Genomic DNA, 25,080 nt, shown 5'->3' with positions numbered 1-25,080 from the left:
CCCTCCCCTCCCCTCCCCTCCCCCTCCCCTCCCCTCCTCTCCTCTCCTCTCCTCTCCTCTCCTCTCCTCTCCTCTCCTCTCCTCTTCTCTTCTCTTCTCTTCTCTTCTCTTCTCTTCTCTTCTCTTCTCTTCTCTTCTCTTCTCTTCTCTTTTCTCTTCCCTTCCCTTCCCTTCTTTTCTTTTATCTTCTTTTCTTTTATTTCTGTACTTTGTACTTCTATGGTAAAATGATCACTGAGTTCTTGAATGTTAACTTTAGTTTCTTGAAGTGATTTCCTAATGAGTTTCTGAACACTGTCTTGGTCATTTTTTTTTTTCCTTTCTAGATCTGTATCTGTCCATTGGGGTTTCTGTCATTCCTGTCTGTGTATTTCTCATTTCCTCATTTAGTGTGGCTTTCTTTGTTGTGCCAGCAGGAGACGCTGTTGTTTAGGTGTTTGATTTCCCTGTTTATATATCTTGGTGGGGGAGGGGAGATTTTTGTCCTGAGTCACCAGGCTGGGTTAGTGTCCCTGATGTTAATATAGGGTCTCCCAGATGCTGTTCCAGCCATTATGGGGCAACAACATTGGAAACTCAAAAAGTCACAGTTGTAAATTGGTGAGCTTTTAGGTGATTTCTTTCTGTTTTTTTCTTCCTTCTTTTTTTTAATCAATTCTTTGTTGCTTCAACTCAAACCTGGAAGTGGTACAGCTCAGCTGCCATTCTTTCAATTTGCCGCCAGCCGTCCCTGAGCACTGGATTTTAGTCCTGGGAATCTCTCCCTCACCCTTTTTCTTTTTTTTTCCCTAATTTTTATTTATTTATTTCCTTATTCCCTTTTGTTGCCCTTGTTGTAGTCGTTATTGATGTCGTTGTTGTTGGATAGAACAGAGAAAAATGGAGGGGAAGACAGAGAGGGGGAGAGAAAGAGAGACACCTACAGACCTGCTTCACCGCTTGTGAAGCGGCTCCCCTGTAGGTGGGAAGCTGGGGGCTCCAACCGGGATCCTTAGGATCCGTCCTTGCGCTTTGTGCCACCTGCGCTTAACCTGCTGTGCTACCACCCGACTCTCCCTCACCCCTTTTCTATGAGCCATATGTATCTACTCACCTGTAGCTCGGTGAGTTTCTGAAGAAATCCTGATAGTATTTGCTTGAGTTTTCAGGTGATTTTCATTGCTTTTCCTAGTTGAAGGGGAAGAAGAGTTCGCTTCTATCTGCAGCCAGGCCTCTGGAAGTCAACATGTTGTCATGGGAATTCCATTGTTGCTTAGGATGGTGTGATTAGACAAGTTAAGAAGCATTTGAGGAGCCGGGTGGTGGCAGATCCACTTAAGGGCACAAAACACCAATGTGCAAAGACCCGGGTTCCAACTCCCAGTTCCCACCTGCAGGGGGAAAGCTTTGCAAGTGGTGAAGCAGTGTTGCAGGTGTCTCTCTCCCTCTCTATTACTCCCTTCTCTTGATTTCTGGCTGTCTCTATCCAATAAATAAAGATAATAAAATTTTAAAAATGAAGCATTTTGAAGCAATATAAAATTTGTGGACCACCCAAAAAGCTTGATGGATGTCTCCTGGTTAGTGCCAACAATCAAATTCACAGAATGCATATCCTTGGTCTGGAGAGAAATCCTGGAGACAACAGAGGAGTCAGTGTCACCAACACTTTGGAAAGCATAGAGAATAAAATCTATGAGACCATGAACACTGGTGACTCGGAATTTGAAGAATACTTCAGACATGCTGAGTTCTCTGTATGAAGATCTTATAAACACTATACATAATTAAGCATAACTTATCTAGTTAATGGAGGCACAAGATCAATAAATAATTCAGCTTCAGATCTAAATAAGTCTTAAAAGAACTCTTCAATATGTATGAATGTTAAGAAAGCATAGCACCAAAGTTTTTCCTGGTAGGGAGTTTGACTTTTTATTTATTTTTTTAAAAGCATTATATTAAAGAATGGAGCAGCTGCGAATGGGTAGGGTCTGTGATTTGATTGATTTACTTATGACAAAGTAGGGGGAGGAAGAGAGAGAGAGAGAGAGAGAGAGAGAGAGAGAGATAGAGATAGACAGAGAGGGAGAGAGGGAGGGAGAGAGAAAGAGGACCACTCTATGACAGGCAATACCAGGGCTTGAACTCAGTCCCATGTTTATCTAATTCACTACCTCTCAGGTCACTGAGGATGTGGGGTTTGGAGCAATATAGTAAAGTGAATTTGAAGATCTGACTGATCACTATTTGGTGACCAGGGCAGATGGAGAGAAGCACTCAGGTTGGGGTCAGGGCTTCAGAAGGAGCATGAGGTGCTCTGGGAAAGGGTAGCTTCTTTGAGCTTGAATTAATGGCAGTTTTTCTGCAACATCACTATGTTGCCATCTTAATAGCCCTCAGTACAAGCTAAGTGTAAGAATTACTCTGCTACTGACATTGAGGAAAAACACATGGTGGATAGACACAATACTAACTCTCCAAATTACCCCAAATAAATAAATAGAAGAATGTTATAGCCCGCCTCCCCCTTCCCAGGGATATATAGGGAAGAGAAAAGGCATGGGTGAGTTAACATCTGTGGGCTAGAAGGGAGGGGAGACGTCTCTGCAAAGACTGTTTAGCTCTCCAGGTCATTCAGTATTTGCAAGCAGTAAATGAAATTGTCCAAATTTGTCTTCTCATGAAAACGTCAGCTTGGGCGCTTAAAGTGAGTAATTCTTTTCTTATGGTCTGAAAAAAGAAGTCTCCCCCCCCCACTTTTTTTTTTTTTTTTTTTTTTTACTTTTGTTGCCCTCGAGACCAAAGAGGCTTTTTGTTCTTGTTCCATGTTTCCAGTTTGCTGGGATTCTTCAGATTTGCTTACATAGAGGACTGATATAAATTTTCAGGTGGAAGAAACCAGATGCTGACATGCTTGTTTGGTTTAAGCCAGAGCTGTCACCAGCAGTCTAGCAGTTCTGGAAGGGATGGCGTTCTTGGATTCCCCTTTGCCTCTTCCCCTCAGGTAAGATCTGTGGCCTACAAATGGCTCTTTCCTTGGAAGACATTTTAATAGGATGGGGCATAAAAGAGATTGGGCTTCATAATTCTTGTGAACGAATGTCTTGTTTGGTTGCTTCATGCTAATTATTCATTGAGCAAAGGTTTTCATTTTGGCTCAAGCCTGAAAATAACTTGTGACTCTTCTCTGAACATTGCTTCTTCTTCCTCCTCCCTCCCCTCCTCTATCCCTCTCCCTCTTCTCCTATTTTCTTCTTTTCCTCCATTCTTTCCCCTCCATTCTTTCCCCTCCGTTCTTCTTTCCCCTTCCCTTCCCTTCCCTTCCCTTCCCTTTCCTTTCTCTCCCCTCCCCTCCCCTCCTCTCCCCTCCCCTCCTCTCCCCTCCCCTCCTCTCCCCTCCCCTCCCCTTCCCTTCCCTTTCCTTTCTCTCCCCTCCCCTCCCCTCCCCTCCCTCCCCTTCCCTTCCCTTTCCTTTCTCTCCCCTCCCCTCCCCTTCCCTTCCCTTCCCTTCCCTTTTTACCCCCTTTCTTCTCCTCTTCCTCTTTACATTTCTTTTCCAAAGCATAAAACAAAACAAGAGTTAGTTTTCTTCTTCTTTATTTCTGGCTGGTGAACAACCATAAGTTATTACAGTTCAAAAGGATGTCAGGAATCGTAGAAATGGGTGAGTCTCAACCTTGCCTGAGAAATGGAGGGAACTCTATATCCAGTCTGTGTACTGGAGTGAGATGAGAAGTGCTTCTCCCTGCACCACCCCCCCTTTCAATTCAGCTCTAGGGTTTTGATTTTCTTTTGACTTTCATGTGTGTGATTTCTGCCTCAGGTTTTGTAAGGAGGAAAAGATTTGAGTCTTGAAGAGGTCTGCAAACTATCCCTGCAAATCAAGCTTCTCCTGTGTATTTGAGGACACAGAATCCCAGAGACCTAGCATAAGGTCTGAGGCTGTACTATTTCATAGTTGGGAGGGGGGGGGTTGCTTACTGCCTTTTCTTCTCTCTCCCTATAGCATGGCACTTGAAGACAGGAACCATGCAGCGAAAAAAAAAAAAAAAAACACAAAATGGAAAAAATGTTTCTGTCTGGGATGCAGGAGACAGGTTTTGTAGGAGACAGGTCCCTTGCAATACCTGGTAGGACTAGAAAAAGTCTCTGTGGAATCACTCAGAGCAACAAGGCAGATATGATCTGGCCCTGCGGTTTTGATTATTTTATTTTATTTAATGGACAGAGATGAAGAGAAACTGAGAGGGAAGGGGGAGATAGGGAAAGAGAATGGGAGACACTTGCAGAGCTGCCTCCTTGCTCAAGAATCTCTCCCTCTGCACGTGGGAACTGGGAGCTGGAACATAATGTGTTCTCACACATTGTAAGTAACCTGCATGCTCAACTGGGTACACCACCTCCCAGCCCCTGTGGGCCTGATTATAATGAGATCAAAACAGGTATTACCTGTTGCCGAGGGTTCAGGGTTTGCGACTTGAATCTGCGGTCATTCTTGACTTCACCACCAGTGAAGCCTTCTTTTCCTTTTTTTTTTTTTTCTTGGTCTATTTTTTTTCTAACTCTAATATCACTTTATTAAGGAAATATTGATTCAGGGGGCCGGGCGGTAGAGCAGCGGGTTAAGCGCACATGGTGCAAAGTGCAAGGACTGGCTCAAGGATGCCACCTGCAGGGAAGTTGCTTCACAGGTGGTGAAGCAGGTATGCAGGTGTCTGTCTTTCTCTCCCCCTCTCTGTCTTCCCCTCTTCTCTCCATTTCTCTCTGTTCTATCTAACAATGATGGCATCAATAATTACTACTACAACAATAAAAAACAACAAGGGCAACAAAAGGGAATATATATATATATATATATATATATACATATATATACATATATACACACAAAAAGAAAGAAAGGGAAAGAGATATCTGCAGCACTGCTTCTCTTCTTGCAGGGCTTTGAAACTGGGTCCTTATGCATTGTAGCATGTTTGCTCAACCAGGTGTGCCACTTCCTGGATACCCAACATAATAATAATTTTTTAAGTATTTTTTATTGCTGTCGTTGTTGTTGGATAGGACAGAGAGAAATGGAGAGAGGAGGGGAAGACAGAGAGGGGGAGAGAAAGACAGACACCTGCATACCTGCTTCACCACCTGTGAAGCGACTCCCCTGCAGGTGGGGAGCCTGGGGCAATAACCAGGATCCTTATGCCGGTTCTTGAACTTTGCGTGGCCACGTGCGCTTAACCTGCTGTGCTACCGCCCGACTCCCTTATTATTATTATTTTTAAAGCATTGACTTTATTGTCGCTAATAAAGCAAGACAAATCTTTTGAGAGTTAGTGTTGTATTGTAGTAAGAGACTTTGGAGGTGCAGCTCTGCTCTCTATAGCAAACTTCCTTCTCTGTACCTTGGATCTATTTTCTCTGGGGGTAAAAATGGTAATGATAAAAACCCTTCTGTATAGGGTTTCTACACAGGCTGATGTGATAATATATAAAGCCTTTATAGCAGTACCCAGGATGGGATTCTCTGTGCTTTATAAATCTGAACATTGATGTCACTTGACAATTCTAGAAACTTCTTGGTTCATGTTCTTCTTCTTCATTCTATTGGATGTTCTCCAAGAACGTCTTTTGCATTTCCATTTCTTTGTCTCTGGAGGATCTTCTGGTTAATCTCTTTGGTTCTATCCTTCAGTACACTGACATCCTGATGTTCTGAGTCCAAATACTTTTGCAGACCATTTGTGGTAGAGACAGATAGCTCGTTGTACACAATAATTCATTCTGTCCCTTTGCTATATTCATAGTATTTGCTTGGACACATAGCTACTCAATGACATGGCATTTCACAGACAGCTTTGCAGTGTCCAATGGACGTGACGTGTTCCATTGCGACACAATGAAGGATCTCTTTCCATGCCTTTTCTTCAGCTTGTGAGCAGAAGTAAAATTGCTCAGCATTGTCCATAGGAAACAATAGAACCACTGTGACTGGTTTGTAGTGACATTCGTCAGCAAATGGAGAGAAACACATCTATACACTTTAGAGCAATGCAGAGTGGCCACAACCTCTGACAAAGCAGATAGCCAATTATTAATTAATTAAAACAATTATTTGATAGAGACAGAGAGAAACTGAGAGGGGGAGAGGGAGATAGAAAGGAAGAGAGACAGAGAGACACTTGCAGCTCTAATTTACCACTTGTAAAATTTACCACTTCCCCCTGCAGGTGGGGAAGATAGCCTTTCTTTCTTTCTTCCTTCCTTTCTTTCTTTCTTTCTTTCTTTCTTTCTTTCTTTCTTTTTTGTATTTTTGCATAGGTTAAAAAATTATTGGGAAAATACAACTGTCCTGACATCTGTACCTTTGACCAAAGAAGTTTAGTTTTCTAAGGGGGTGAGCATGGCACAAGGTAGAAGGAGTATGTGACCCTGAATGACCCCCTATACAGATCTGCCTGCCAACCTGGTATGTTCACCTCAGATCTAGACAAAAGAGAGGAATAGACCAGCTTCTTTAACCTGTGGAATGACTGTCAAATCTATTTCTGTGGCTGCCAAGCCTCTCACTGTCACATATCCATCACACTTAAAAATCTGATGGACTGAGTAAGTTGTGGTCTATATACGCAGTGGAATACTAATCAGCTATCAAAAATGGTGAATTTACCTTCTTCACCCCATTCTTGGATGGAGTTTGAAGGAATCATGTTGAGTGAGATAAGCCAGAAAGAATATGGAATGATCTCATAGATAGAAGTTTAAAAATAAGAGAAGAAGGGAAAACATAAAGCAGAACTTGGACTGGAGTTGGTGTATTGCACCAAGGCAAAAGACTCTAGGGCAGGAGGTGGGGAGGTGGGAAGGGACGTTCAGGTCCTGGAATGTGATGGCAGAGGAGGACTAGGAGCTAGGGGTGGGGGTTGATTGTTATGTGGGAAACTGAGAACTATTACACATGTACCAATGACTGCATTTTACCTTTGACTGTAAACCAAGAATTCCCCCCCCCATAAAGAAAAGAAAAAAAAAACAATGATTAAATATTTGACTTCTAGAAATTGTTTGGTTCTTTTTAAAATCTCGGGTGACTTTTCAAATAATTGCTCATCTCTTGATCATCTTTGCTCTTTTGTTTTTTAATCTTTCGGTATTTGTTGAAATAAACTCTTGTTCAGGCCCCAAGATACAACAGATACGAGCTTTCAAACAGAGGTGACAAATCACCCACATGCAGATATTCATCAGAAATATCTGAAGATTTGTTTTTGCAACACTTAGGTTCTTTCAACTGCTTTGAGAGTATAAAAGGAGCAGATGAGAAAATACTCCAGTAAGAAACATCTTTTTAGGCAAATCACTGCTTATACTTTACACCCCCCCCCCAAAAAGATTCTACCTCATTGTTGGAGGGGAACAAAAGCAAAGCCTACCCTTGAGGACAATGAATGTCTGATAGATTTGGGCTATTTTTCCTTAAAAATCTGCTAATTGGGAGTCGGGCAGTAGCTCAGTGGGTTAAGCGCACGTGGTACAAAGTGCAAGGACCAGCGCAAGGAACCCAGTTCAAGCCCCCTGGCTCCCCATCTGCAGGGGAGTCGCTTTACAGGTGGTGAAGCAAGTCTGCTGGTGTCTGTCTTTCTCTTCCCCTCTCTGTCTTCCCCTCCTCACTCCATTTCTCTCTGTCCTTTCCAACAACAATGGCACCAATAACAACAGTAATCGCTACAAACAATAAAACAAACTAACAAACAAAAAACCCCTGCTAATTTTGCTTCTCTCTCTGTTAAGAGCTGAGACAGAAATACCATGGAAATGGTGTGTATTGTTGTTTCTAGAGGTTTCTAAATCAAGGCACTTACTATATATTGGATGTCTTCAAGCCACAGAGCTATGTTCTCACAGTGGTGGAGGCTGGGAGACTGAGTTGAGGTGTTTGCAGGCCTATGTTTAGAATGTCCTCTCTTGGACGGTCTTTCTCTTCTAACCTCTCACAGTTTTGGGCATCACTCACTTGGAGGAGCATAACTCTAACCTCTGCTTTTGTTTCTACATGGTGTCTTCCTTTTACATCCATGTCTGGGTTTGGTTTCTCTCATCTTCCAAGGACACCAGCATTGAACCAGGAGCTTACCTTATTCCAGGATGATGCCTACTTGGCCCATTCACAGTCACCCTACTTCTAAATAAGGTCACCTTCTGTGGTACCAGGAGTTAGAACCTCAACTTTGTATAGGGAAACGTAATTTTACAGTCATATTATAGAGGGAGAATTGTGAAATAGGATAAGGACTTTATTTATTTCAGATTCTGCTGCCTCTAATGCACTGTTCAGGCTCTATCTACTGGTCTATATCCTTACTGTCTCAACAAAGCTTTGGTACACATTTTCTTCTTCAAAAACTCTTGATCATCAAATGTTGTCTCTGATTCTGTCCTGTATTGCTAAAGATAGCCTTTCAACTCCTTCATTTCCACACCATCGTCCTGGTCTTTTTTGACTAATCTTGTCCACCTTCCTTAGCCAACCCTCCACCCTTCAGAAGTATGTGTAGACAAAGCTGCAAGCCTGACCCTCTTCCCACTCCAACATCAGGATGCATATTTCGCCTCTCTGGCTTCTTTCCTAGCACACAATGAGCCTCACATACCCAGATGGCTTGTCTTGGAGTCCCCTTCCTCCTTGACCTTTCCCATGAGGCTATTGGTTGCATGCCTAGTGCCGACCATCTGTTTGAGGACTTCCTTCGTGTCTCAGAGCTTAGAGTCCCAGAGTTAGCTTCTAGGGAGGGCAAGTTCTCATTGAGAACCTTGGGGCTGTCAATATTTTTCCTCTAGGGGTAGTTTAGATTAACCCAGGGATACTATTAGCTTAACATGGCAACCACCTGAGGAGATATATTTCAGGAAGATGAAACTGTATTAGCATGGTAAAAAACTTTGATGATATAGGCAAGGCATCTTGCCTTTTTTTTTTTTTTTTTTAATTTTAGTTTCCTCATCCACCATATGAAAAGGTGAGTCAGTAGAGAAAACCCTTTTGGTCCTAACAGTCTGAGAATTAAAAAGATCAAAATATTTCAAAGTGAACTAAACACACATTGACCTTACTAAGCCTCTATATCTGAAATCAGTATTTACACATTTTATTACCAGAGAAAAATTCAATGCATTTTTATGTTCTATAACAGTAATCACTCCACCAAAATCTAAGAAAGAAATAAATCTACCAACTAGTTCCAGAAAATTTACAAACTACATGGTTCTGGAATGCCCCAAACCCCAAAGTCCATTAACATTCACATTTTAAATGTTTCATCCACACACTCCAGTCTCTCTATGTATTTCCCATCTGAGCACATTGTCCAGATACATCTTGATCTATCTCTTTCAGGAAGGAAAGCAGTGTCTTCCTCCCTCTAAAGCACTTCTCTAATTCTAACCCAACTTTTTTAATGATTCAAAAATGAAAGAAGTATATTGGATGCTTCAGAAAGCGATTTAGACATGGGAATATGTGTGTGTGTGTGTGTGTGTGTGTGTGTGTGTATTTTACTGGTTCCTAATGAAGTAAAATTTGGGAAGAGTGACAGGTCTGTATAACTAAGTGCACATGGTGGCGCTACTATCAAAATAGTAGCTCTCGGGAGAGCAAGTTATCTTTGAAGACGTTGAGGCTGCCAATGTTTTTCCTCTAGGGGAAATATGTCAATGAGATATGATCATTAAAGTATAAAGACAGTGCTGGTCAAGGGGAAAGAGAGAGCTGCTAGAGAAACATTTGATGTTAGAAAATGAGGTATAAGATGAAATTCACAACCGGAAGTTAAATTTCCTATTCAACGAATCCTTTGTGTTTCTGTTACATTACCAGTAAAATAGAGACATCATCTCCCCAGACAATAACTTGGATCTACCTGCAACTACTTTGCCATCATAAGAGAAGCAAACTTGAGGATGAAATGGATATGAATAACAAACAAGTCTGTGTATGCCAATGTTCATAGCAGCACAGCTTGTAATAGCCAACACCTTGAAGCAATCTATGTGTGAAACAACAGGTGAGTAGCTAAGTAATTTGTGGAATATATACACAATGGACTATTACTCAGCTATTAAAAAGGATTAATTTACTTTTTTTTTTTTTTTACCTCATCTTGAATAGAGCTTCAAGGAATGATGTTAAGTGAGATAAGACAGGAAGAGAAAGATGACTATGGGATGATCTCACTCATGGTCAGAAGTTGAGAAATAAGCATAGAAAGGGGAAACACAAAATAGAAGTTGGATTGGGTGGTGTACTGCACCAAAGTAAAGGACTTTCTAGAGAGGGAGGGGTAAGTTTTAGGTCTTGGTGTATGATGGTGGAGGAGGACCTAGGCTGGGGGCTACAGCATCTTGCAGAAAATTAAGAAGATTTACATATGTATCAAAAACTATATTTACTATAAACCATTTATCTTCTCAATTAAAAAAAAACTTTAAAAAAAGAATAAATGCAGTGGAGTTTTGTGGAGTGATAAGAAGGAAGGAGGAAAGAACATAAAAATTAGGGGTCGGGTGGTAGCACACGTAGGGATCCTGGTTCCAGGCCCTGCCCCCTCTGCTCCCCACTTGCATGGTGAAGCAGGCGGTGAAGCAGGTCTGCAGGTGTCTATCTTTCTCTCCCCCTCTCTGTCTTCTCCATTTCTCTGTCCTATCCAATAACAATGGCATCAATAACAACAATAACAACAATAACAACAATAAGGGCAACAAAAGTGGGGGGGGGGCAGAAATAGCTTCCAGGAGCAGTGGATTCACAGTGCTGGCACCGAGTCCCAGTAATAACCCCGAAGGCAAAACAAACAAACAGATAAAAAAGAACATAAAAATTAAGACCAAATAAATGAGGTTAGCATGCAAAGAAATGATGGTCTCAGAAGCAAACTGCTTTGGGCTGGTTAGGCAGGTAAGTCTATGCGTGGACCCTGTGCACAGAAACCAACCTCGGGCCGAGTCAATACAACTGTTAGCCTAGTACAAAGAGACAGGGGACATTTCTCTTCAGTGTGAAATCCACAGAGAATGGCGTTATAGCTTAATGGACACCGAGTTTCAGTTTGGGAAGACAGAAATGTTCTATGTCCATTCCAAAAATGTACAGGAAGAGGCATCATGAATAGAAGAGAGATACTGTGGTATCTTTTCCAATCTCTCTTTCTCTGTCTAAAAAACAAAGGATGAGAAGGATGGTAGAAAGTCAGATGAGTGACACTCTGGTGCTATTTAAAAAAGTAATGATGATAAGTAAATAATAAATATAAATAAGTCAATTTCTATCAGTTTCTTTTAGAGTTGAAAAAACTCTCAGGGTCAAGAAACTTCACCTCTGTCTTCTATTTTCTCCTTTTGTTGCAATGGAGTCAGAAAACAACCACTATTTATTGGATATGAATGAGTCTTCAAACATGTAAAAATTACTCATACAGTCAAAGAGTTTAAGGATGAGAGAAACTGTGGGGGTCACATAATCTTTAAAGACATATTTATTCATTAACATGAGAACCACTCAGTGGATGTGCTGTTGGGGATTGAACTTGGAACCCCAAGCTTTTATGTCCAGTGCTCTAGTCACTACACCACCTCCCACACTGTGGACTGCTATTATTACATCAGGCTCCTATGAGTAATCCAGGATAAACCCCTCAGATCAATATTTTAATACCTTGTATTTATTTATAGGACAGAGAAATTGAAAGTGGAAGAGAAGCTTGAAAGGGAGAGAAAAAAGAGAGATACCTGGACCATTGCTTCATCAGTCATGAAGCTTCCCTCTGCAGATGGAGACCAAGGACTTGAACACAGGCCCTCACACAGTATAATGTGTGCATTCAACCTGGTGTGCCATCACCCAGCCCTGGATCATACAGTTAACCAGCTTCATCTCACAGATGAGTACAAGAAAGTCTAGAAGATGAATGGGACAGGGCCAGGCAGTGGCACACCTGGTTAAGTACACACATTACCATGCGTAGGAACACAGGTTTAAGTCCCTGCAGGGGGAAAGCTTTGTGAGTGGTCAAACAGTGCTGCAGGTATCTCTCTGTCTCTTTCCCTATCTCCCCATTGCCTCTCAATATCTCTCTGTCTTTATCCAGTAATAGATAAATAATAATTATATACATATATATATATATATATATCAAATGAGACTTCCTCAAACTCAATATAGTTACTCATAGTACTATGCTATTTTTCTGCTTCTAGACTCCTCAAGGAGATAATAATCCCAATTCTTTTCATATTTCTCCCACTATTCTCATATTCATCTTTTCCATCGTTTTTTTTTTTCTAGATTTCCTTGACCTCCTTGCAGAGGGCAAGTCTTCCAGCAGTGAGACGTTTCCTCCACACAGCTGTGGAAATTCCTCCCTCCCAGACGACATTCCTTGGCTTATGTGCAAGAATGGAAAACTTTTAAGGTGAAAGTCTCTTTCCCTCTCTCCCAGCAGACAGTCTGCATGCTAGTCAGAGGTATTTTTTCTATTATAGTTTTATGCCCTTCTCTGATAAACAACAAAAGCCCAAGATTTTTGGGACCTGTACAGGGTCTGTGGTACCTGAGGCTGGGAAGGCTATGAGAGCACCAGGCCCACAGAAACTCCATTCTCTCTTCCCTTTACTCACTGGTGGACCCTGTTCTACTTTCTCAGTCTATGAATTTGCAAATTGTCTATCCTATATATTGTATATGAACATTTGTGACTGACTTGCTTTTTGTGTGTGTCATCAGAATAGTCACTAGGCCTTGAATCCACTGCTTCTGGTAGCCACAGTTTTGGTCTTTCTTTCTTTCTTTCTTTCTTTCTTTCTTTCTTTCTTTCTTTCTTTTTTTCTTTCTTTCTTTCTTCTTTCCTTTCTCTCTTTTCTTTCCTTTTCTTTCTTTCTTCCTTTTTTTGATTAGAGAAATTGAAAGGGAAGAAGGGGAGATGGTGAGGAGAGAGAGAGAGATATGAAGCACTGCTTCTCTGTTCATGAAATTTCTTTCTTGTAGGTGGGAACTGGGCTACTGAACTCTGATCATGTACACTAGATCCATGTGTATGAACTCTCTACTGCTCAAGTATACAACTCACATTTGGTGGCAGTTATTCATCAGATAACCAGAATGGAGATACACTCTGAGAATCTGAGCACTAAGTGACACACAAAGACCATTTGCAGGGAAGACTGGTCTGGATTGGTTATGGTGGAGAATGAGACTAGAAAAATCCAGAGATTGGGTGTAAAGGACTCTGGTGTGTGTGTGTGTGTGTGTGTGTGTGTGTGTAGTGTTCATGTCCTAGAATGTGATGGCAGAGGAGGACCTAGGTGGGGGGTTAGAGTGTTCTGTGGAAAACTGAGAATTGTTATCCATGTACCAACTATTATATCTTACTGTTGACTGTGAATCATTAATCCTCCCAGTAAAGAAAGAGAAAAAAAATCTCAAGAAAAGAGTTCATATAAGGAGTTAAGTGGACCCTCAGATAAGCTATTCCAGTACTTGGTTTTAGGGGTTTGGTTGTTGTCAGCATGCTAGTACATAGATTTGGGTATTACTACTATCAGAACATATGATCATCCTATCTTTATCTCATTCTAACTCTAGCATTTCTGGAGTACTTACATGACTCAAGAAAACAGAGTGTAATCTACAGGGTTTTAGAAAACACTACTGGCATCTTAAAAGTAACTGATATCTTGAAACTAGCCTTAATAATATTTGATATCCAGGCACAAGGATTTATACTCTTCACTTTTCTCATTATGGGTGAGTTTTAAAAATAATTTTATCTCAACTCATCTACTGGCTCCTTTCCACTTAATAATCCTTTCCCTATGGTTGGTAATGATTATTATTAAGATATGTTGGGGGGAATGGTCTATTATGATTTTTGCTCCCCATTAAAGATATTTGTTTTCAATTTTTTTTACTAACTTTATTTTGCATCTTTTTTTCTCTGAGTACTTATTAACATATATCTAGGAGTATAAGAAAGATCTGAGAAGGATGTGGACAATTTGGATCACTGAGAAAACATGGGAATATAGAACTTGCTCACTTACTCTGTGTCTTCATATTCTGTGGTTAAGACCCAGCATTAGGAGAGAGGGAAATGCTGACATTCTATGCATCTGCTGGCTAGTGAAGGAAAAGGGTGAAGGGAGATTGATGTTCTGAGATTAACTGGGAGGCAGATCTCTCCATGCGACCTTATCCTCAGCACAGATAAGAGTATCAAAGTGATATCTGACATTAAGGAATCAGCTCTTTGGAGAGGAGTTCTGGTCAACCTCTTAAGGCTTCATGAAATGGAATCAGGGTTGCAGAAAGTAGTTCCACGCACAAACTCCATCAAGTGTAGTTCTAGTCACAAGTCTCTATTTCTGGTTCTTCATCCTGTTGTGGCAGTGACAAGACCATATGTTTATCTTTTAAAAAACTTCTGTCTTCTGGGGGTGTAGAGAGAAAGACTGTACGTCTAGCCTCCTTGCAGTTGGGTTGTGATCATGTGACTAATTTTGGCTAGTGTCACTTTGGTGTTGAAAAATGGCTGAGTGGAATGAGGTCGCCAAGCTGTTTAAAATTTCTGTTTATATTTGTGAGGACCTGAGTCTTCATGCATGCATGACTTTATCATTTTATTACATTTTTACCCAGAGAGGCAGAGAGAGAGAGAGAGAGAGAGAGAGAGAGAGAGAGAGAGAAAGATTGCTTAGCTCTAGCATAAGGGAGTACTGGGGATTGAATCTGGGGCCTCTGAAGCGTCAGGTTTGCAAATCTCATGCTCTGATATTGAGCTATCTGTCTTTCCCTCCATGCATCTTCCTTTTCTTCTGAGAGAGAGGCTAGTCTTTGAGACTAGTTAGCCTAGAGAGACTAGTCTAGCAAGTTGGTATCAGAGAGAGAGAGAGAGAGAGAGAAAATAAAGGAGTGAGAGGGACATATACCTAAAAGTCAAGTGTAGAAACCTGAGAAGCACTGAATTTACTGAATTTGGAGATGAATTTCTCATCACAGTGTACCCTCACTAATCTAGATGATTTTAAGTCATAGTTTATGTGGTGCTTTTGAAGCCCTGCCTTATTTTTGCCTTATAAAAGTTTCCCACATTTTTCTTCTAACACAATTACATGCTTATTCTTTGACCAGAATAGTAATAGGAGGCATAATCTCCAAAAGAAATAAAGCCTCAAGAGAAGTAATGGTCTAAGGGGGATGTTTCCATGTTTGATAGCCTTTGGGGGTGTAAATCAGGTGAACTAAATTGAGGCTGACACAGATCGTGGTCAGATGGAAGTATAGGGAATGATGTCTGGGGCAGGATACAGTTATACTACAAACATGGCATTCCTGGTCACAGTGGCCTTCACTTTTATAGTTTCTATGCTCCTACTCTACATAAAAAGCAAAAAGTACATAAAAAGCAGAAAGTACATTTATTCACAATTAGCCCAGGAGAGCAGGCTGTATTTTACCGGGAGAGAGGAGTGGAGGAAGGAGGCATTGGCACATATGTGATGTAGCTCAAATTTCGGTTTTAACTTCCATTTTCAGGCAGCTATGTGAAGGGGAAACCCATCTTTTTTTTTTGTTTTCACAATTGTACCCTTCTTGGTTGTTTTTTTTTTTTTCCCTCCAGGGTTATTGCTGGGGCTCAGTGCTGGCACTATGAATCCATTGCTCCTGGATGGCTATTTTTTTTCAATTTTGTTGGATAGGACAGAGAGAAATTGAGAGAGAGGAGGGGGAAGGATAAGGAAAGAGGTATCCTTTCTGCAGGTGGGGAGTGGGGGATCAAACTCAGATCCTTGAGTGGGTCCTTGAGCTTTATATTATGTGTGCTTAACCAGCCACGGCCTGGTTTACAACACCCCCCCTCAAGTTTTTAACTTCCACTTGAACTAGTATTCAGGGTCAGCTCTCTAGTCCACAGAGACAGTTCCCTTCACTCTCTCAGATACCTGTGGTTGTTATTACACCCCACGGTGGTTTTTGCTTTCTTTTCTCCCTCCCTCCTTTCTTTCTCTCTCTCTCTTTCTTTCTTCCTTCCTTTCTTTTTTTTCTTTCTTTCTTTCTCTCTTTCTTTCTTCCGCTCTCCTTCCTTCCTTCCTTCCTTCTCCTTCTTTCTTTCCTTTCTTCCTTTCTTTATTTCTTTCACCTCCAGGTTTATTATTGGGGCTCAGTGCCTTCACTAGGAATCCACTGCTCCTGCAGCCATTTTATTATTATTATTATTTTTAATTGGATAAGACAGAGAGAAATTGAGAGGGGAAGGGAAGGTAGAGAGGGAGAGAAAAAGACACCTGCAGACTGGCTTCTCAGCTCATGAAGCTTTCCCCAGCAGGTGGGGAGCCAGGGACTCAAACCCAAGTTCTTGTGCTCAGTACTATGTGTGATTAACCCAGTGCAACCCCACCCCTCTTTTTTTTTTTTTCTCCCTTACTTCAGTTCTACCCCAGAACCTGGGATTTGAGGATGGTCGTCATGCTCCAACTAGACCTTTCTCCCATAATCCCAACTACCATTTGCCTCTTTCTTTGTTATGTTTTGATGATGCAATACTGCTTTCTACTTTCCAAAGTGACAGCTAGCTGATCAGTTTAACTCTTTTCTGTCCTAGTCAGTGTTCATGTATTTGGGGCTAGTTTCATGGCAGTGGGGGAGTGATATAATATGGCGATTTCTTCTGGTCAAAATGGATAAGAATCTACATAGGACTTTCCACCAAAGGACTAGTTTCAGTTGACTTTCCATATCTCAAAACAAGGATATTGATAGATGGCTGGAGGGCAGAATTACTTGAGTCTTAAACTTAAATAATACTGAACATCCACCCTGTCAGTGTAAATAAATCATATTCTGGTCCCTCCCTCCCTCCATCCCACTCCCACTTCCTCCTTTCCTACTGTTCTTTCTTGTCAAGAAGCTGCTCATTTGTGCTCATTGACTTCTTCATTAGTCAACATTGAATAGGGGAGGAGGAGATAGCTTAATGGCTATGCTAAAGGACTTTCGTGCCTTCCCCCAAAAGAATTGTGGTCCATACTCCCAGAGGGGTAAACAATAGGGAAGTTTCCAATGGAGGGGATGGGACACGGAACTCTGTTGGTGGGAACTATACAGATTCATACCATGCTTATCTTATAATCTGTAAATCATTATTAAACCATTAACCACCACCACAACAAAAAACCCTACTATGATGAGCACATAATAAATACAGTAATTTATTCATGTTCTTAAAAAAAATGACTTTCATGAGACTCCAAAGTCTCAGGCTTAATCCCTCACACCACCTTTGGTTTCTCTCGCTCTCTGTATCTTTCTGCATCTCTCTCATTAAGATAAAAAAGTAGAATTTATTTTGTGACCAGGTGGTGGCCCACCTGGTTAAGTGCATGTACAAGAACTGGGGTTGATCTCTCAGTCCCCACCTGCAGCAGAGAAGCTTCCTCAGCTGGGAGGTAAATGCTATAGGTGTCCCCCCCCCCATCTCTCTCCCTTCTCAATTTCTCTTTGTCTTATCAAATAAAGGAAAAAAATAGAATTAGCAATGATTATTGAGCATCTTCTCTCTTTTTAGGGGGATTAATGGTTTACAATCTACACTAAAATACAGTAAGTAGTTGGTACATGTGTAATATTTCTCAGTTTTCCACATGACACTCTAACCCTTCACCTAGGTCCTCCTCTATCATCTTGTTCCAGGCCCTGAACACTTACCCCTCCACCCCAACCTCTATCCCTTTATTTTCATGCAGTACACCAGAGTACCTTGTCTCTTATCCACAGTTCAAGGAGTGGGAGAATTATTGATGAAAACAAAACAAAACAAACAAAAAATTCTTTTTCCAATGGAGATTACACTCTAGGTGAGAGGTGAAGACAGACCATAAATAAGCTATCAAATAAATAAGCAGAGTAAAGTGACAGATGTGATGGAAAGAAGAGGGTGTTACTAATGTAACATTGTTGCTTCTGGAAGACTTAAAATGAAACTTCCAAAAGAACTGACAGGCCTGTCTGATATGGCCCTGGGTGGGCTTGGGGGCTGGGAGGTCAGGTGGGGAATGACCAGAGGATAAAACATTGTCTTGAAATTGACTAAGTGCCCTGCTGACAGTTCATATGCTAATTTGGAAAACAGAAGAACAGGAAGCAGGGACTCAAGCCAACATTTGTTGCTGGTTTGGGATTTTTCAAACCATAAGGGATGATCTGGAAACGATTACAGGTTTTGTTCTAGAAGGCTTTTTAGGAGTACCCTATAAGATCCAGGGAGCACTCAGATCTGAAGGCCTCAGATTCCTCTCTGCTTGGCCCTAAACCCAGCTCCTGTCTTTTCAGGGTTCTATTTCCACTTCCACCTGTATAAATGCTTCCTCCCTCTAGAGGGAGAAGGAAGTTGATTTGAATAGTAACTCTTGCCTCCTTTTGTGAGTTTGAGCCTGCACTTAAATAAATAATTTTCCTTTCATGCGAAAGCTGGTGTGACATTTGGTTTCTTGTGGCAGCAGCAGACATACCTTTGCTCAAACTTCAGGCTCATTGGAGAGGCAATAGTGGAGCTGAGATTCAAAGGGCTAGAGGTAACCATCAGGAACTATAGGGGCAAAGTGTTCAAGATAAAGGCAACTGGGAGTCCACCTGCAGACCACAATTTATTATGTTGAGGTCAGGAGATGGACAAGAAGAACCTGGGGCACATAGACACTGCTGCATGATGCCGGAACACATGTTCCCTATGTACACATGTTCCCCAAGTTATCGGGGAAGGAAATAGGTGATGCATGGGGAAATGTGGCTTAGAAAGGAAGTGAAGTTGAGGCTTGGGAGTTTGTATAAACTTGTATTATGGGCCTGTTTGGGCTCTCTTTCTCTGCTGAGGTGAGGCCATTAACATGAGTAAATGGCTCTCTCTCTCTCTCTCTCTCTCTCTTTCTCCCTCTCTGTTTCTCACTGCCCACATGCAACATGTGGTGCTCTCAGTCTTTCTAAATAAAGTTTAAAATTCCTGAAAATCATGCCTTCTCTTCATTTCTTTGTTGGGTTTCTGTATGATGGATCCTTAACCATGTGGTGAAGGGTCTCAGCCCTTAACTTTCCTCCACTACATTTGACATATTTCAGAAACAGAAGAGAAGTGCACTGGAGTTGGAGGGATAGACTGAGTATAGTAGCTATCTGGAAAAATGAGTAAGCAGACAGAAATGGTGTAAGATCTTTAAGTACAGATTTGCAGGGACAAAACTATCTACTTTCAAAGCAGTGGTTTACAAAATGGCAAAGCAGGCATTCTGCTCGACAACCTGTGCTTTCTGAAACAGCCAGTCTATAAATTAGTTCTCTTTCATATACTTTCCTCCTGTTTTCTATGTTGATTAGGACCCCAGGCCAGCTGGCTCCTGCTTTTCCTTTCTTTCTTTTTATTCCTTCCTTCCTTTCATTCATTCATTAATTCATTCTTTTTTTTTTTTTTTTGCCTACAGGGCTGTCTTGGTGCCTGCATTATGAATCCACTACTCTTGTAGGCCATCTTTTTTCCACTGTTGTTGTTGGATAGAACAGAGAAAAATTGAGAGAGGAGGGGAATCAGGGAAGGGGAGAGACATATGCCTGCAGACCTGCTTCACTGCTTGTGAAGCTACCCCCCTGCAGGTGGGGAATGAGGGGGGCTTGAACTAGGATCCTTGTGTTGGTCCTTGCGCTTCACACTATGTGTGCTTAACCTGGTGTGCCACCTGTTCCCCTGTCCTGCTTTTTCTAAGGCCTAGGGACGTTTGTGTCTTCTTTTAAATAGAGCATGGATACTAGATCAGGTTGTGCACTGTTCCAGGGTTTACAATTAAATGCCTCTTCTCCTTCCTCCTCCTCCTCCTCCTCCTCTTCTTCTTTTTCTTTTTCTTCCTCTTCTTCTTCCTCTTCTTCTCCTCCTCCTCCTTCTCCTTCTCCTCCTTCTTTTTCATTTAAGTTAAGGCCTCACGTATGCCTAATTTTCCCACCCTGGTTCACTTTCCATTCAGATAGACACACTGAAAAGAGACAGTTCCGTAGCAATGGCGTCTCCTCTGGTGTCACAGCACCTCTCATCTGGTGTTGGGCTTGAACCTTGGCCCCACATATGACAAGGTGCACACCCTACCTAGTGAGCTATCTTTCCAGTCCCTCTACTTAACTTTTGGGAAGTTTCATCAGGCTGTTACAGTACAGGTGAAACTGCCTCTTTATATATAACACAGGGAATGTGCTCAGTGAAGGGTCATTTAACTTCTTCCCCAAGGGAGAAGGGCAAAGAAAAACTGCTTCCCTACCCAGGATGGAAATAGCAGAATTTGAAGCCTTGGTGAGATCTAATTGACCAATACATAATGTACATTTAGAAGGACTCTCAAACCTGAGGAGCAGCCTTGTCTGCCTCCTGTGAGAGAAAATGGAAGATACTGCCTTATCAGGTTCCCAGAATAGCTGGCTCCTGCCTGCTTAGCCCTCACAGTTAATCTCCAGCCCCCAGAGGGAAGGCACTCTGCTGAGTTCCCAGTGGCTTATCCCAGAGCAAGACAAAGGCTCAACTCTCCAGGTGGGCCCCAGGGGCTGCAGTTTGAACTGCAAAGAACTGAGGAGGTGACACTGCTGTCAGCTTGTACTGAACAAACATGTGACTCCTTGCAGAAATGTGCTCTCTAGAGAGGAGACTCCTCCTTCTCACTGCACTCTCCTTTCCTAATCAAACAAGCTGGGTCCTTTCCTGCCTCCAGCTGGATCGCAAGCAGTCAAAACGTATTTTTAGAAAAGTGATCGCCTAGAGTTAGTGTAACCCCCACCGTGGGTCTCCGCTCAGTTCTCAAGGTTGATTGGGGAAAACAAGCCAAACAAACCACAGTCCCCTTTGCTCCCATCTGAGTCCCTGTAAACACCTCTCTATGGCTCCTCACAGTTAGCATAGCTGCAGGGCTGTGTTCTGGGTAATGACTGATTTGTAATTACCATTGTTTTGATAATTCCTTGTGGTGTGTGGTCGGTTCTTCGCTTGCATGGATGTCGGCCACTAGATCTGGCCTCCATGCAGGGAAGTTGACATAAATGCATAGAGTGGGCAGAACTCTGGACGTAGAATCTGGTTCCTTGGTTGGAGGTTGTGATTTTGCCACTTTTTTATTTATTTATTTATTTATAAAATGGAAATATTGACAAGACCATAGGATAAAGGGTACAATTTCACACAATGCCCACCACCAGAACTCTGTATCCCATCCCTTCCCTTGATTGTGTTCCTGTTCTTTATCTGTCTGGGAGTATGGATCCAGGGTCATTATGGGATGCAGAAAGTGGAAGGTCTGGCTTCTGTAACTGTTTCCCCATTGGACATGGGTATTGGCAGGTTGATCCATACTCCCAGCCTGTCTCTTTCTTTTCCTAGTGGGGCAGGGATCTAGGGAGGCAGAGCTCCAGGACACATTGGTGGGGTTGTCTTCCCAGGGAAGTCAGGTTGGCATCATGGTAGCATCTGGGAACCTGGTGGCTGAAAAAGAGTTAAGATATAAAGCAGAACAAATTGTTGATTAATCATGACCCTACAGGCAAGAATATTGCAGATGAAGATTTAGGGTCTCCGTCTTGGAAAAAGCTAGTAGGTCTATTTTAGGTATATTCCAAGGGGCCCATGACTTTACTAACTTTTGCCTGAGCCTGACATCTAATATACAGGTAGACCCAAGTTATTGTCTGGGGAGATGGTGTCTGGGGAAATAGTTGGAAATAGGACTAGAAGACTGGATCAGGGAAAAGAGTAGCTCCCAAATACGGGAAAAGTGTATAAATATTGTTCAGTGTAAACGCCATTGATTTGATCTGGGGCCCATATTTAGCATAGGAGCCTGTGCAACCTCTGCATCCCTGCTGGTCTGAGCTCACATTCTGTCATCATGGCTAGGAACATTCCAGGCTGCAATAATTTCAGGACCCATCTTCCTTGGGTGGTAGAGTGTGTTGTCCAACCTCCCTTTGGAGAATGGAACAGTCCCTATTATTGTTGATCCACACTGAGGGCAAGGTCCTGTAGGCACCCACAAAGGGCTCCATTATGTTGTTACTGATGGAAATGACCAGTGATAGTGGAAAGAGGTCTAGGATTTTGCCAGCTTCTAACCACACATAAGCTTCTCTCCACATCTTTGAAACAGAAAAACGACACAACCTGCCCCACAACTGAATCTATCTCAGGAGACCTGGGTGAGAATGGAAATCTGAGTTCTGAATTCTCTAAGTAGTCTCTGAAAGCCAGCTGTCCTTGGCAGCTCAGCATCGGGGAGAAGTTGTTCTCAACACTTGTTCTAGGAGCCAGAAAGGGAGAAATGGGAAAATGTGGAGGGACAGTCTTGAGCTGGGAAAAAGGAGTAGAGGCAAACAGCTTGTGGATAGCCAGGGGGATGTGGAAAGACTTTCAGAGACTTTCCAGCATTTTCAGGAAGCAAGTACTTGTTGTGTGGTCCAGCCTGCTTGCCAGCGTGGCACCTCCCTGAACTGTCTTTCAGCTGATCTGGACAACTGCTGTTTCTCCCCCACCCCAGGCCAAATGGCCTTCTAGTCTCTGAAAACTCTTGGTCTGGAGGAGCTGGGCTGTCTCCCTGATTGTCTTTATCTTTTTTTTTTTTTTGGTCTTTCTGTAGAAAATCATTTGTCCTGCAGGACAAATTTCAGCCATCTGATTTCTGGGTTTCCAGAGACTAAGGGCAAATGACAGCTTTATCATTCAAAGAGGCCCTTACCCTCTCCTTACCATTGAAATCAGAGACTTCACTGATCTCCTTTCACTCTCTCTCTCTCTCTTTTTAAATTACTATCTTTATTTATTGGATAGAGACAGCCAGAAATCGAGAGGGTAGTGGGAGACAGAGATGGAGAGAGACAAAGAGACACCTGCAGCCTTGCTTCACCACTTGTGAAGCTTCCCCCTGCTGCAGGTGGGGACCAGGGGCTCGAACCTGAGTCCTTGTGCATTGTACCATGTGCACTCAGCCAGGTGTGCCACCACCCAATCCCTCTCCTTTCACTCTCGACTGTCAAGAGCACCAGGGCTGTCTTGAGTATTATTAAATGTGGTCATGTATGTCAGAACTTTAGCCCAGAATGTGGCTCAGAGGAGAGTGTGAGAAGCATGTGCTGCCAGGAATTAAAAAAAATATTCATTTATTATTGAATAGAGGCAGAGAGAAACTGAAAGTGGAGAGGGAGATAAGGAGGGAAAGAGACAGAGAGATACCTGCAACTCTATCCCACTACTTGTGAAGCTTTTCCCCTGCAGGTAAGGACCAGGGGATTTAACCCGGGTCCTGGCATACTGTAGTCTATGCACTTAACCAGGTGTTACCACCACCTGGCCCTACTGACAGAATTCCAATTCACAAATGGGACAATGGAAACCATTTTCCCAAACACACATAAGTTGTGAGTGTAAGGGGTGAGACTAAGCTCCTGGTTCTGTGATAGCTACTCAAGAACCTCTATTCCACCTTTACAGCTGGACTTACAGCATAGAACATAAACATAACCGTGTCCCCAAATTAGGATGGCCCATGTGCTTAGTTCAGTCTGACTTCAGTTACATCATGAAGGTTTTTAGCGTAGGTATGTCCATGGACACATGTATGAAATATGTATTTACCGCTTATCTGAGATTCATATTCATCTAGGTGCTCTGTATTCATCTCGCAAAGCCTGGCAGAATTCACATAGGAAAGATAGCTTCCCAGACTCGTGCTTGGGTTTTTGCTGAGAGGCAGAATCTGAACACTTTCTGGGAGTTCTTAAGAAGGCTGTAACTACGATGCCAAGTCTCGATAGGAAACCAGGACAATTCAATCACTTATTCCTAGTCTAGATGTTTGCACAAGGTAGACAAAATACCGAGATGTCTGGCAGAATAGCTTCAGTGTCCTTTGGAAGTTTGGCATCTCGTGGCTAGAGTTTCCCAGGTCTCTTTCCATGCAAAGATGGTATCTGTAGTCCGGTTCTCTGATCTCTGATATCTCGTGTCCCTTCTCCCTCCTTTTCAAATGGGCCCTGGGACACATTACTAGAATTTTCAAGGATTCAGCTGAAGTCTGGACATGCTTTGCATTTTGTACATTTTTTGGTCTGAGACTCACATGTATGTACAGTTGTTTTACTTCAGTCTACTGATAAAGCTCAGACTTCTTTTTCTTCATTTCTGTTATGCAGGAATGCCAGTAAGAAAATCATATATATATATATATTATTCTCCCTTAGAGCACAATGAACTGACATAAATCCTGTACTTGTAATAATACCCTGACCTTGCTGAGGAGATGGATGGAGAGAGGTGATTTCAAATTTCTCTGGCAGCTTTTCACAGACTAGGGCTTCTTCAGGGAAAAGTCACATTCATTGACTTGGCTAATCATTCCCTCACCCTTTCTTCTCTGGCCTCTAACCAGGAAAAAAGAAAGATGGTGGGAAACAGGTAGGAGACTGCAGTCATGTCTCAGTTTTGTTTAGCCCCAATGCCCACTGGCTAGGACAGTTATCTTATTTCTTTTCTTTTCTTTTCTTTTCTTCTTTTTTCCCCCTTTGCCCCCAGAGTTATCAATGGGGCTCAGCACTGTGAATCCACCACTCTTAGTGGCTATTCCCTCCCTTTCTCTCCCTCCACTTGATTCCATAGGACAGAGAGAAATTGAGAGGGGGAGTTGTAGAAAGAGGGAAAGAGAAAGACACCTGCAGACCTACTTCACTGCTTGTGAAGCATCCCTCCTACAGGTGGGGAGCAGGGACTCAAATCTGAGTCTTTGCACAGGTCCTTGCACTTAGTGCTATGTGCACTTAACCGAGTACATCACCACCACCCAGCTGCCCACCTTCCTTTCTTATTCTGTAGAATAATAGTATCAACTTGATAGGGTTATTGTGAGGATTAAATGGAAGTTCTCTCTTTTCTTTTTTTTTAAGTTTTAGATTTATTTGATAAAGACATCAATTGAGAGGGAAGGGGGAGATAGGGAGAGATAGCCACTGGTAACACTGATTCACCGCTTGCAAAGTTTCTCCCTTGCAGGTGG

At 42.2% G+C, this 25,080-nt stretch overlaps 1 long non-coding RNA gene across 2 annotated transcripts; it reads left to right on the top strand.

The window, feature by feature from the left end:
• The first annotated feature begins 2,565 nt into the window (after positions 1-2,565).
• LOC132536371 (uncharacterized) lies at positions 2,566-12,450 on the top strand. Of its 2 annotated transcripts, XR_009547973.1 has the most exons (4): positions 2,566-2,689; positions 2,818-2,986; positions 9,851-10,037; positions 11,701-12,450. It is a non-coding gene; the product is annotated as an uncharacterized LOC132536371 (long non-coding RNA). The 2 variants fall into 2 exon arrangements; XR_009547972.1 differs by having other exon boundaries at positions 2,566-2,986.
• The last annotated feature ends 12,630 nt before the right edge of the window (positions 12,451-25,080 follow it).

Source organism: Erinaceus europaeus, unplaced genomic scaffold, assembly GCF_950295315.1.
Source record: "Erinaceus europaeus unplaced genomic scaffold, mEriEur2.1 scaffold_451, whole genome shotgun sequence".
In the NCBI taxonomy this organism is placed as follows: Eukaryota; Metazoa; Chordata; class Mammalia; order Eulipotyphla; family Erinaceidae; genus Erinaceus; species Erinaceus europaeus.
This window is presented reverse-complemented; position numbering and strand designations above follow the sequence as displayed.